This window comes from Tachyglossus aculeatus, chromosome X1 (assembly GCF_015852505.1).
Source record: "Tachyglossus aculeatus isolate mTacAcu1 chromosome X1, mTacAcu1.pri, whole genome shotgun sequence".
Classification (NCBI taxonomy): Eukaryota; Metazoa; Chordata; class Mammalia; order Monotremata; family Tachyglossidae; genus Tachyglossus; species Tachyglossus aculeatus.
The window spans coordinates 87,309,327-87,322,804 of NC_052101.1; the positions used below are offsets into that span (position 1 = coordinate 87,309,327).

The following is a 13,478-nucleotide window of genomic DNA, read 5'->3' on the forward strand; positions in this document are numbered from 1 at the left end:
TAGAGACAGTCCCTACCCAACAGTGGGCTCACAGTCTAGAAGGGGGAGACAGAGAACAAAACCAAACATATTAACAAAATAAAATAAATAGAATAGATATGTACAAGTAAAATAAATAAATAAATAAATAGAGTAATAAATATGTACAAACATATATACAGGTGCCGTGGGGAAGGGAAGGAGGTAAGATGGGGGATGGGTGGGCAAGGGGGAGAGGAAGGAGGGGGGGCTCAGTCTGGGAAGGCCTCTTGGAGGAGGTGAGCTCTCAGTAGGGCCTTGAAGGGAGGAAGAGAGCTAGCTTGGTGGATGTTGGGAGGGAGGGCATTCCAGTCCAGGGGGATGATGTGGGCCGGGGGTCGACAGCAGGACAGGCGAGAACGAGGCACAGTGAGGAGATTAGCGGCAGAGGAGTGGAGGGTGCGGGCTGGGCTGGAGAAGGAGAGAAGGGAGGTGAGGTAGGAGGGGGCGAGGTGATGGAGAGCCTTGAAGCCGAGGTTGAGGAGTTTCTGCCTGATGCGCAGATTGATTGGTAGCCACTGGAGATTTTTGAGGAGGGGAGTAGCATGCCCAGAGCGTTTCTGGACAAAGACAATCCGGGCAGCGGCATGAAGTATGGATTGAAGTGGGGAGAGACACGAGGATGGGAGATCAGAGAGAAGGCTGGTGCAGTAGTCCAGACGGGATAGGATGAGAGCTTGAACGAGCAGGGTAGCGGTTTGGATGGAGAGGAAAGGGCGGATCTTGGCAATGTTGCGGAGCTGAGACCGGCAGGTTTTGGTGACGGCTTGGATGTGAGGGAGAGAGCGGAGTCGAGGATAACACCAAGGTTGCAGGCTTGTGAGACGGGAAGAATGGTAGTGCCGTCAACAGTGATGGGAAAGTCAGGGAGAGGGCAGGGTTTGGGAGGGAAGACAAGGAGTTCAGTCTTCTTCCTAACTTCCCCATCACAATCAACATCACCATCATCCTCTCTGTCCCTGAAGCCCACAGCCTTGGGATTATCCTGGACACCTTGTTATCTTTCAATTCTTAAATTTAGTCTAGTGCAAAATTCTGCTATTTCCTTCTCTGTGACATTTCCAGTTTCACCCTTTCCTCTCCATCCAAACTGCTAACCATCCTGGTACAGGCTCTTTTCAGGTCCCCACTTGACGACTGCTTCAGCCTCCCCCGCCGGTCTCCCTGCCTGCAGCCTCTCCCCTCTCCAGTGTACATACTCAGTTATCTATGTGGGGGGGTATATTCTGGACATACCCAGTATCAAGGTTGCCTTGACCACCCTGGCATACATACATGGGCACAATTCTTTCTGCCAATATTGGATCTTGTTCTGTCTGAAACACTACTGTTAGGGATAAGACAATGCGAGTGGCCTTGCACAGAGCACTATCACTATAATGAACTCCTTTGCCTCAGTCCTGAAGTCTCAAAGCCAAGGCTCATCAATCATTCTTTACAGGAGAGTCCTTCATCCAGAAGGTTCTGTTATATCCTAGCAGTGATCCATCCTTAAAGCGCAGTGAAAATGCACTTTAGGGAAGAACTAAATGTACTACACTCTACAATCTGGACTGTCTTTCTAAAACATCCCTCAGCACACTCCACCTCTTACAGATCTTCCATGTTTACCATTTTTTCTTGCTGCATCAGGCCTTTGCTCCTGACCATTGACTTCAAGGCACTCCACCTGTTCTCTCCTTTTATTTATCAGGGGCCATTTTTCTTGGGGTCTCTTCCTCATTTGAAATCTCAGAAAGGAAGAGAAAATAAGGAGCCCCTGCTAGTCACCAGCAGTTAGCACATCTGACTGCCTCCCAGATTGAACCAGCAATGGGCTCGGGGATGGACTGGAACCTCAGCTTCACTCATCTAATATGGGGTCTGGGGTTAGATAGAAGGCTTTGACCAAATCAGCTTAGGTCTCTCTACCCTCTGATGATGTTCGGATGTCCCCTCAACCAATCAATCCTCTTGGTGAGGAAGTCTCCACCTTCTAGTAGCTGGAAGAATATAGGTTTCATTTTTTATTGTATTATTCTGCCCTCACTTAGAGAGTGCCGGATGCCCAGGGATAATGGGAACACAACTATGGAGTTTAATGCCATTGTTAGCCAGAGACAGCCGCAGACTAACAGCGTGGGACTGGAAGGAGGGAGAGGTTCTTTTTTCCCCAGACTCTAGGAAACTTTTAGGGGATATTCAATTGGGAGGAACTGATGTTAGTGAATCACATCCTGTTTGAAGATAGAGGAGCTGGGGCAGAGCAGCCTACTAGGAGACCCTGGGCAAGTGGCAGAGATATCTTTATCTGGGCATCAGATAAAGATCTTTTTTCCTTCCATGCCTCCTTCCCCTGCACCATGGCTCTTCAGGCAATCAGGGAAGGGGAGAGCATGGAGAGCATTTAATATCATCTTTAACAATTTCCTTATCATCTAGAAACCCCTTCTGGACCTGGCACTGGGTGAGGAACATAACCTATGGTTTCTAATCTCTTGGATCTGGCAATCTAAAACAGACACTGATGATATACACAGACAACTAGAAGGATAAACTTACAAGCAGTGGAACAAGCATTCATAAATAATAAAGAGAGCCATACATGCACTAATTACAAGTGGTTGTGTGACTTGTTTCCAGCTAGTGAAAACTAGGAAGTGTCAACTGACCATTAGAGGTGGTGGGAATGTGAAGAGAGAGGATTTTCATTCTTGCTTGAAGTCAGTCAGGAACCAGTGTCCTCAGAGAAGGGGAATTTGGGGAACAATTTGAAACATGGAAGGACAGGAATTTTGGGAGGTGATATCCTAGGCTCAGGATGCAGTGTGTGAAGAGAAAGGGACTCTGGTGAGGATGGGGTGACCAGATGAGTGGGAGAAAAGTGGCTCATCTCTACATATTAGAAAGGACATCAGGAAAGTGGAGAAGGGATAGAGAAAGTAACCAAGATGATGGGGAAATGGGACACTTCCATAGGAGGCCCAATTGAAAGGATTAAGACTCTTCAGACTGGAAAAATTCAGGCTGAAACGGGGCATGACAGAAGTTCGTAAAATCATGAAGGTTGTGGAGAGGTTGAACATGGAATTGCAGTTAGCTAAAAATGCACAAAACCAGAGCAAGAAGCACACATTGAACCTACCCCCTTTTTAGGTTCAAATAAACTAAAAGAAACACTTCACACAGAACAAGTTAAGATTTATTACCACAGGAAGCTGTGCAGAAGGTTCAAAGAGAGATTGGATAAATTCATGGATGAGAGATCCCTAAGAGGGCAAAGTTGGGGATGTTGGAATGTACATTCTTAAATATATAGCTGTCTGTCAAGGAGGGCAAGCAACCCACTTTCTTTGGTGCCACAGCTGGAGAAAATACTAAGCTGGAAGATTAATTGGTCTGACCCAGGATGGTATCACTTATGTCTTAACGTGTTTCTCTCTAATACTAGACAGAGAAGTGTCTAATACTTCTGTGATTAGGATTCTTGTCTACTTGCACATTGGATATTTGTGTTCATCTCAAATCCCTCCCTCCCCATCTCTCCCCCTCCCTCTGCCCTACCCCTTCCCCTTCCCACAGCACTTGTATATATTTGTACATATTTATTACTCTATTTTATTAATGATGTGTAGATAGCTATAATTCTATTTATTCTGATGGTCATTGACACCTGTCTACTTGTTTTGTTTTATTGTCTGTCTCCCCCTTCTAGACTGTGAGCCCATTGTTGGGTAGGGACCGTCTCTATATGTTGTTGATTTGTACTTCCCAAGTGCTTAGTACAGTGGTCTGCACACAGTAAGTGCTCAATAAATACAATTGAATGAATGAATGAATGAATGAACTCCCACATTAGACTGAAAGCTCTCTGAAGGCGGGGATCATGTTTTGTGTTCTCCTTTGTAGCCTCCACTGCTCTCAGAACACTGCTTTGCACTTGATAAATTCTGAATAAATAAATGAATGAAAGACCAGATAGATGTCTGGATGAGAAGTCTTCCCTGCCCAAAATGGAGGGGAGGAGAGCAGGGAAATGGTGGGAGATGAGGAAGGGTGGTTTTTTAGGGACTGTCAGTTTGGAGGGCTTTGAAGCAGCTTATGAGAAGTTAGGGCCTGATGGTTGGGCTCTTAAGAGGGGAATGTCAGGGTCAAACAGTCAGGGGGACCATTTGGCTTTGGCAGTTGGGCTTAGGTGGCCCTTGTCCTGGTCTGGCAAAGTTTCTCTGGGCTCTCTCTTTTGGCACAAGGAGTTTGTGCTCAGGAATTCAAACTGAGAGCAGAATAGGAAAATTATCTCATTGTACATGAAAACCTAAACCAGAGGAATAAAAAAGAGAAATACAACATATTCAATTTCTTTTAGTCACTGACTTATTTCTTTTAGGAACTTGGCCCATGACTGTAGAAAAAATTAATTCAGTATATTGTGAGCTTCCTAGAGATCCATTCTGTGGCTTCTCCAGGCCTTGTTATTTATTAATGTTATTTAGTTTGGAAACTGCAGTGGCATGCAGATAAAAGTTTTCCAATTACCACAGAGGATGAAAACAAGTAATACTGCATGTTATTTCCACTTAGTAAAATAGCGAATTTAAAATAGTGTTCATGTTCAGAAAATTAAGTCAAGTGATTTATCTCCCTTAAAAGCCTATCATTTAGATGACAGGCAAATGTGGATTTGTAGGTGTTATACCATTAATGGTAATTTAAAATTACGCTATTTATTGCAGTGAGCAATCTTAGTTTAATTGTACTTAACCCACAAAGAATAGGCAGTAATAGATCTCTGTGTGTCAAAAATATTAAAGCCCTGGCCTGACCCACACTAATGAAAGTCCTCAACATCACCAGTAAGAGACGAGCTGAGCCATATCTGTTTAATTAAGAGCAGGAGAGCTGAACAGTCCATCCCTGTCATTGTTCTGCATTTCCCCCCATCATATCCTTCCCCACCCCACCTTTACTCTCCTTCCAAGCATATGCATTAGAGCCCCAAGGCCAGAAGAACAGCTCAAAATTTTTAAAATGAGCTTTAATTTTTAAAATATGAACCCTGACATTTGAAAGGTCACTTGCCGTGGAGGCTGACACACGAAAGCGAGCGACACATAGCTCGTTAGTGAGGCTGTTTCAGCTGGAACTTGGCAGTGCCCAAGATGCTGTTGTCTAATTGGATGAGTCTTCTTGCTTTTTGTGTTTGGGCCCTAATTAGAGTTGCTTTTGATAGCTGCAGGTTCATTAGGAATGGCATTTTTGAGGTAATATGACAAGATTGAGGCCCATCATCTCAGCTGCCCTTTTGTCAACTGCCTGCTGTTCTCACTCGCAACAGTATAGAAATCACATGTTGTGCAAATGGGAAAACTGAGCAGACCCTCCCACCAGCAACTGTCCCCACCACACAATTCCTCAAAAGAAGTGAGACATTTACTTGAGTGTCAATATGGTATGCATTTGTTTAGTGTTAGCCTGGTAGTATCTGAGTCCATCTTGTCCTGTTGCATCAATCTTCATCAGCGCAGGTAACTATCCCTCATTACATTAAGTCAAGAGTTTCATAAGGGCAACCACTTTGATTCTAGGTTTGAAGGAAATGAATAGTATTTATTGAGTGCTCACTGTGTGCAGAGCACTATACTGAGCACTGGGGAGAGTACACTGACAGCATAATGAGCTTACAGTCTAGAGGACTGTACTTCAGCACCCAGTAAGCATTTAGTAAATACTTTTACTACTACTCCTTTTCAGCCAAGTGAGGAGAAGGAACACCTTGGGTTGGAAGGTCTAGAGAGGGCAGCCTGATGGTGGTGTTGAGGAACTCTCAGAGATTCTCCAGGGGAGTGAAGATTATCTCCTTTCCTTTGGCTGAAAGGAAATTTGATCTTCCCCTCCTACCCGCCACCATCTTTTCAGACCCTTTTATTGGGTTTTACCTCCTCCATGCCACTGCAGTTTCCAAACTAAACAATAATAAACTCCTGGGAGTCATACCAGGGTGTGAGATTCTAACCAGGGCTGAAGTTACAGCTGCTTGGTAAAGAAAGCAAAAGCCCTCCCCTTCAGCTGTAGACTAGCTTTCTGTAAAATGTGGAACCATATTGCCCCTTCCAGAGACTAATCACAATCAGAGGTTTTGTAGCCTCATTCAGTCAATCAATATGTGGTATTTAGTAAGCGCTTCCTAGGTGCTGAGTCTCTAGACTGTAAGCTCATTGTGGGCAGGGAATATGTTTACCAACTCTCTCCCAAGTGCTTAGTGCAGTGCTCTGCACACAGTGAGTGCTCAATAAATACTATTCATTTCCTTCAAACCTAGAAGCAAAGTGGTTGGGTCAGCACCAGGGCACCTCCAACAGCCACTTCTGCTGTAAGCACATTTCCAGATTCTGGAACTTGGAGCCAAGGGTGGGATAGAACCTCTCTGAAAACTAGAGCAGGGCTATGGCATTTGGGCAAATACATGCCAGGAGTACCCAGAGGGGAGAGAGATGGCCTACTGTCTATTGCAGCTTCAGAATGAGAGTAACAGGGTGAGTTCATTCATTCATTCAGTTGTATTCATTGAGCACTTACTGTGTGCAGAGCACTGTACTAAGCACTTGAAAAGTACAATTCAGAGTTCTCCCTTCCCTTTAGTTAGTGCTGCTGCCTCACTGAAACATCACTGCATTTAAGAAAGTCCCGACAGACTGTGCAGTTGTGAATCAGAATGTCCATGTGTCTAATTGTTCCTCCGGCTGATTGTTTTGGAGTCTGAGGCTCTCTACATCTGAGTGCCAGTGTGGCTGGATAGCCATGTGTTGCATGTGCCTGAAAGCCTGGGCTTCTGCCCGTCAGAGTATCTGAACTTTGGTGATTGTCAGGGCCTCCTAGTATCTGTCGGTCTGAGTGTCGGCTGCAGTTGTGGAGAGGAGTCTTGATTTGAAACCTTATTCACCTGAAAGTGAGCTTACTCATAGAGCAGTGTCAATGGGCTCCCAGCTTCCTTCCCCCAAAATGGAACTGCGCTGACCCCCACACACACAAGGGCGAGGACCCCACTTCTTACAGATCCTCTGCATCTCTGTATTTTCCCAAACCCCAGATGGTTGGAGGGTTAGCTTGTGCATTATTACTGGGCTCCTAGACCTTTTGAGCTCAGAGCAATTAGAGTGAAGGGTTGACAGAGAGGACTCTAATGAAACTGCACAGGAAGCACAGAATCCCTCTGTCCCTTATTAGTCTCTGCAAAACAAGGAGCGGGATTGACCAGTTTCAGGACTGTGTGAAGTGCTGTCTGATTTCAGCCCTGGGATGTGACCAGGAGAAAATGGAGAAGAGGAAAATTTGTGGCTAAAGCACTCCTCTGTAAAATTGCCTTTGTAGCCATAGCGGGAGGTGAGTGAGGATTGTGAAATCAGGCTCACCATAGAATGGAGAAATATCAAATATGAAAAGAAAGGCTAATTGAAAGGAGACAGCCACAAGACCAGGAAAAAGCAAAAACACCATTGTGTGGAGCAACCATCACCATGGTAACTTGGGCTTGATATCTGACTGTATTGTGATGTTTGGCGAAGCCCTGGCATTTTTCTTTAATGGTATTTATTAAGCATTTACTGTGTGCTAGGCACTGTACTAAGCACTGAGGTAGACGCAAAATAATCAGGTTGGACACAGTCTGAGTACTACATGGGACTCGCAGCCTTAATCCATATTTTACAGTTGAGGTAGCAGACACCAAGAAGTACAACGACTTGCCCAAGGTTACACAGCAGATAAGTGATGGAGTCAGAATTAGAACCCAGGACCTCTGACTCCTAGGCCCACGATCTTTCCACGAGGTCACACTACTTCCCTAAGGCATTTAGGTGGATGAGGTATGTTCACCGATCCCACCCTGCCAGGCCTCTTCCACCTGAGATGCAGTGAATGTGAGACATCCAACCTCCTGCTCTATTTGGTGCCCACCTGGCTCCAGCTATTCTTTCATTCAATCGTATTTCATCTATGTAGCTCTGAAATGGGACCAGGCTGCACCATACATCCTTATTTTCCCAGTCACTCTGCTCTCCAGGGCTCATTCTTAGTGCCTGGACACTTGGAACATTGTTTCCTCCCCACTGGCTGATTTGGCTCTGAATTTACGGTAACTGAAATCTCCACGGAGTAGGTGACATTGTGGTGGCTCCCCTCAGTCCCTCTTAGTCAATCAGTCAATCTGTCAGTGGTATTTGAGTGCTTACTATATGCAGAGCACTGTACTAAGCGCTTAGGAGAGTACAATACAGCAGATTTGGGAGACACATTCCCTGCCCACAGTGAGTTTACAGTCTCTTGGCATTCCTGCTGGATTGCCATCCTCAGCACATGCTGGGGCAATTCCCTCTGCACATGAAACTTTTATCCCAAAGCTTGGAGTGACGCCTGTCCCCAGGCACCACATGGGCAGAATGAATCCTTGGTTGGGGCTTAAGTTCTACTTAAGCATCCAATAGAAGCAGTGTGGCCTGGTGTAAAGAACACAGGCCTGGGAATCAGAGGAGCATGAATTCTAATTCCAGCTCCACCACTTGTCTGCTGTGGGGCCATGGGCAAGTCACGTAAATTCCCTGGGCCTCAGTTACCGAATCTGAAAAATGGGGATTGAGACTGTGCACCAGCGTGGCTCAGTGGAAAGAGCACGGGCTTGGGAGTCAGAGGTCATGGGTTCAAATCCCGGTTCTGCCACTTATCTGCTGTGTGACTTTGGGCAAGTCACTTAACTTGTCTGTGCCTCAGTTACCTCATCTGTAAAATGGGGATTAAGACTGTGAGCCCCAAGTGGGACAACCTGATCACCTTGTAACCTCCCCAGTGCTTAGAACAGTGCTTGGCACATAGTAAGTGCTTAATAAATGCAATAATAATAATAATAATAATAATGTGGGACAGGGACTGTGTCCAACCTGATTATCTTGTATCTACCCTAGTGCTTAATACAGTGCCTGGCACATTGTAAGCACTTAACAAATACTATTTAAAAAATCAGCAAGGATTCTCTGAAAGTCCTTCTCTGGAAGGAGACTGTTTGATGGCTCTGGGCCAGTCAGATCCCATTCCCTGGAGAATATGGCAAATGCGGGACCTATAGAGGTTTTGTGGTCTGATTCTTTAAGTTCCACTGGTTCCACATCAATGGTATTTATTGAGTGCTTACTGTTTGCAGAGCACTTACTGTACTAAGCACTTGAGAAAATGCAGTACAATAGAGTTGCAGTCATGACCCCCGGTTTGGGCAGGGATTGTCTCTCTATTGCTGAACTGTACTTTCCAAACTGCTTAATATAGTGGTCTGCACACAGTCAATGCTCAGTAAATATGATTAAATGAATGAATGACCCATGACCACAAAGAGCTTGCAGTCTAGAGGCGGGGAGGCAAACAGTAAAATAAAGATAGGGGAAACAGCAGAGTATATAGATATGTACTCCCCTCTCAGGGTCACACCTGGAGAGTTTCCAGTACTTTACCAGTCTCAACCACGGGAGGGAGAGTCAAGCAGAGGCATACCCATTCCATTCCTAGCTCGGGCAGTGGCTACCGAGTGGAAGGCAATCTGCTACAAGTCAAAACTCACCTGTGCTGGGCAGCAGTGGCATGGGAGAGAGTCAAGGGCAGCAGCTCAAGTTTACTGCATGGAAGGAGGCAATGGTAAACAACTTCCGTATTTTTACAAAGAAAACTCTATAGATACACTACTAGAACGATTGCAGATGGAGGTGGGGCATTCTGCGAGAGATGTGTCCATGGCGTTGCTATGGTTTGGAGACAACTCGACAGCATAAGGTCAGTACTGTGGGGTTGGGGGTGGGGTATCAAATGTTGCCAGTTACATACTTGGCCCTTTAATTTCTGGTGTTTGTTTATTCAATATTCATCCATGCGAGAAATTTCAGTACAAGACTGGCTCCCGAGTGTGCCTTTGAGAGTTAGACTGGAAAAATCTCCAGTGGCTACCAATCAATCTGCGCATCAGGCAGAAACTCCTCACCCTGGGCTTCAAGGCTCTCCATCACCTCGCCCCCTCCTACCTCACCTCCCTTCTCTCCTTCTACAGCCCACCCCGCCCCCTCCGCTCCTCTGCCGCTAATCTCCTCACCGTACCTCGTTCTCGCCTGTCCCGCCATCGACCCCCGGCCCACGTCATCCCCCGGGCCTGGAATGCCCTCCCTCTGCCCATCCGCCAAGCTAGCTCTCTTCCTCCCTTCAAGGCCCTAGTGAGAGCTCACCTACTCCAGGAGGCCTTCCCAGACTGAGCCCCTTCCTTCCTCTCCCCTTCGTCCCCCTCTCCATCCCCCCATCTTACCTCCTTCCCTTCCCCACAGCACCTGTATATATGTATATATGCTTGTACATATTTATTACTCTATTTATTTTACTTGTACATATCTATTCTATTTATTTTATTTTGTTAATATGTTTGCTTTTGTTCTCTGTCTCCCCCTTTTAGACTGTGAGCCCACTGTTGGGTAGGGACTGACTCTATATGTTGCCAACTTGTACTTCCCAAGCGCTTAGTACAGTGCTCTGCACACAGTAAGTGCTCAATAAATACGATTGATGATGATGATTACTTCCTTTGAGTCCTAGGAGATTTCCTTCCCCCGGTCTACTCCCATCTATTTGCCAGCGGCTCTCAATCTGGGAGCAAGGTTTGTCGATTCACCATGGAAGGGCCCACTTCCTAGCCTCTTCCCTCTTCTGTTCTTTTTATCCTTTCTCATCTCTGGTGTCCTCAGATCCTGCCGCAGAACAGGCTATAGCCTGCGTCTTTCGCCTTTTTTTCTGGAGTGGTAGGAAAGCTGGCCTGCAACAACCTTGCCCATTATCTTTTTCCTTCCCCACCACAAAAAAAATCTCTGAGAGCAGTAGCTAAGACTCGGCGGCCTTAAGCCCTGATTACCAGCTGCTCAAGAGAAAAATCATTCCAGCTTGAGCTGTGAAGCTGCCACTGATGAGATCCCCTAAAAAGAGGCTCTGGTCTGTGAAACCACCCTGTATTGGAAAAAAAAAAAGCAGCAGGAGAAGTGACAAGGAAATAGGTTTCAGAAATAAGCTTTTGATGTTGACTTGATAAGTCTTAGGCATCACTTGCTGTGGATCACTGAAGAGGATTTGTTCAAAGTGAGTGATTCTGGTTAAACTTGAGACCTGAGGCTGGTGTGGAGTGATAGGGAGCATAGCTTGGGCAGAAAGGATGGATAGGGCAAAGAAGAGTCCGAGCCCAGACATTCAGATGTCTTTTTGAGAGAGATCGAAAGAGAGATCACCTTGCCCCCTCCTACCTCACCTCGCTACTTTCCTACTACAACTCAGCCCACACACTTGACTCTTCTAATGCTAGCCTACTCACTGTACCTTGATCTTGTCCATCTCACCGCTGACCTCTCACGTACGTCCTGCCTCTGGTTGAAATGCCCTTCTTCTTCATATCTGACAGAAATCACTCTCCTCAGCTTCAAAACTTTATTAAAGGCTACATATCTGTGACTTATTTATTTATATTAATGTCTGTCATCTCTCCCTCTAGACTACAAGCTCGCTTTGGGCAGGGAATGTATCTATCAACTAAGTTTGTATTGTATTCTCTCAAGTGCTTAGTGCAGTGCTCTGCACACATTAATCACTCAATAAAAATGATTGAGAGAAAAAGAGAGAAAGAGATCTTTGGCCACTGAATTGGAGAGGAGATAGGTGTTGGTGGAATTCTGTGTCTCTTTTTCCTTCATCAAACCCTAGGCAGGGTGCCCCAGCTACGTATTTACCATACCTCACATCTCACCTCTCTCACTGCCAGCCCTTTGCTTGATCCAGGGTCTCAGGGAAATCTAGGAGAAGGAGACAGTGATGAGGCCTGAAATGGGAAGTCTATATATGTGGCATGGATTGGGGGTCACTGAAAAGTACAATCCCCAGTCCAGGGAATTCCCTGAGGGGAGTAAGAGTTGTGCTGGAGCTAAAAACATTTGGACAGGACACTATCAGCGCATTTTTCTTTTGACCACACTAGGTCACATCTGTTGATTGGTGGCTTTAAAGTTTTTCTTCAATACTTGGTAACCCTCAGCTTATGATAATTAAGTGGTATTTGGTAAACACTTACTATGTGCCAAGCACTGTACTAGACACTGGGGCAAATACAAGATAACCAGGTCAATCACAGTCCCTGTCCCACAGTCTAAGTAGAAGGAAGAAGAAGTATCAAATCCCCATTTTAGAGATGAGGAAACTGTGGCCTAGAGAAGTAAAGAGACTTGCCCAAGGTCCTCCAGCAAGCAAGTAGCAGAGCTGGGATTAGAACCCAGGTCCCCTGACCTCCAGGTCCATACTTTTTCCACTAGGCCACACTTTTTATTTCCCCAGTCTCAGGTACCTGCTGGCTGTGCTGAAACCCTGTGATTGGGTGCCAGGGACAATTCTGTGTCTGCCACAGTCCCCTGCTGCTGTTCCCTTTGCCTAAGAAGATGGGGATCAGGTTGGAGTCCAGCTGGTGGGCAGGGGAGGACCTGGTAATGGTTAGTGGTCATTGTTCATTTTGCTGCTGGAGAACATGTTTGGGGCATGAAGATTTATTGTATCTGTCTACAACACAGTAAAGCAGAGAGCATGCTCACCCATGATTCACTTGATAGGTTTACTTTTTATGCTCAGGATGAAAGTATTACAAGTTAATAGTACTTGTAAGCAGTTTGGCCTAGGGGATAGAGCACGGGCCTGGGAGTCAGAGGACATGCGTTCTAATCTTACCTCTGTCACTTGTCTGCCGTGTAAACTTAGGCAAGTCACTCAACTTCTCTGTGCCTCATTTACCTCTTTTGTAAAATGGGGATTAAGACTATGAGCCCCATGTGGGACAGGGACTATGTTCAACCTAATTACCCCAGACTGAACCCCCTTTTTCCTCTCCTCCTCCCCATCCCCCTGCCCTACCTCCTTCCCCTCCCCACAGCACCTGTATATATGTTTGTATAGATTTTTTACTCTATTTTACTTGTACATATTTACTATTCTATTTATTTTAATGATGTGCATCTAGCTTTACTTTTATTTATTCTGATGACACCTGTCCACATGTTTTGTTTTGTTGTCTGTCTCCCCCTTCTAGACTGTGAGCCCGTTGTTGGGTAGGGACTGTCTCTTTATATTGCCAACTTGTACTTCCCAAGAGCTTAGTACAGTGCTCTGCACACAGTAAGTGCTCAATAAATACGATTGAAAGAATGAATGAATTACCTTGTATCAATCCCAGCACTTCATACAGTGCCTGGCACATAGTAAGCACTTAAGAAATGACAATTATTATTGTCAATTATTATTATTATCATCCTCAAGGATGAACTGAATCAAACAATGATGGTATTTGTTAGGCACTTGCTATGTGCTAAGTACTGAGGTACATACAAGATAATTAGGTTGGACACAGTCCCAATCCCACAATCTAAAATGGAGAGAGAACA

At 45.4% G+C, this 13,478-nt stretch overlaps 1 protein-coding gene and 1 non-coding gene across 2 annotated transcripts in view; both read left to right on the top strand.

Annotated features, from left to right (window-relative positions):
• The window catches only part of NECAB2 (N-terminal EF-hand calcium binding protein 2), a 154,388-nt gene that overhangs the window by 25,616 nt on the left and 115,294 nt on the right, over positions 1-13,478 (top strand). The gene's annotated exons all lie outside the window — the stretch shown is intronic.
• LOC119920648 lies at positions 9,451-9,588 on the top strand. Its single transcript, XR_005448379.1, has one exon. It is a non-coding gene; the product is annotated as a small nucleolar RNA SNORA7 (small nucleolar RNA).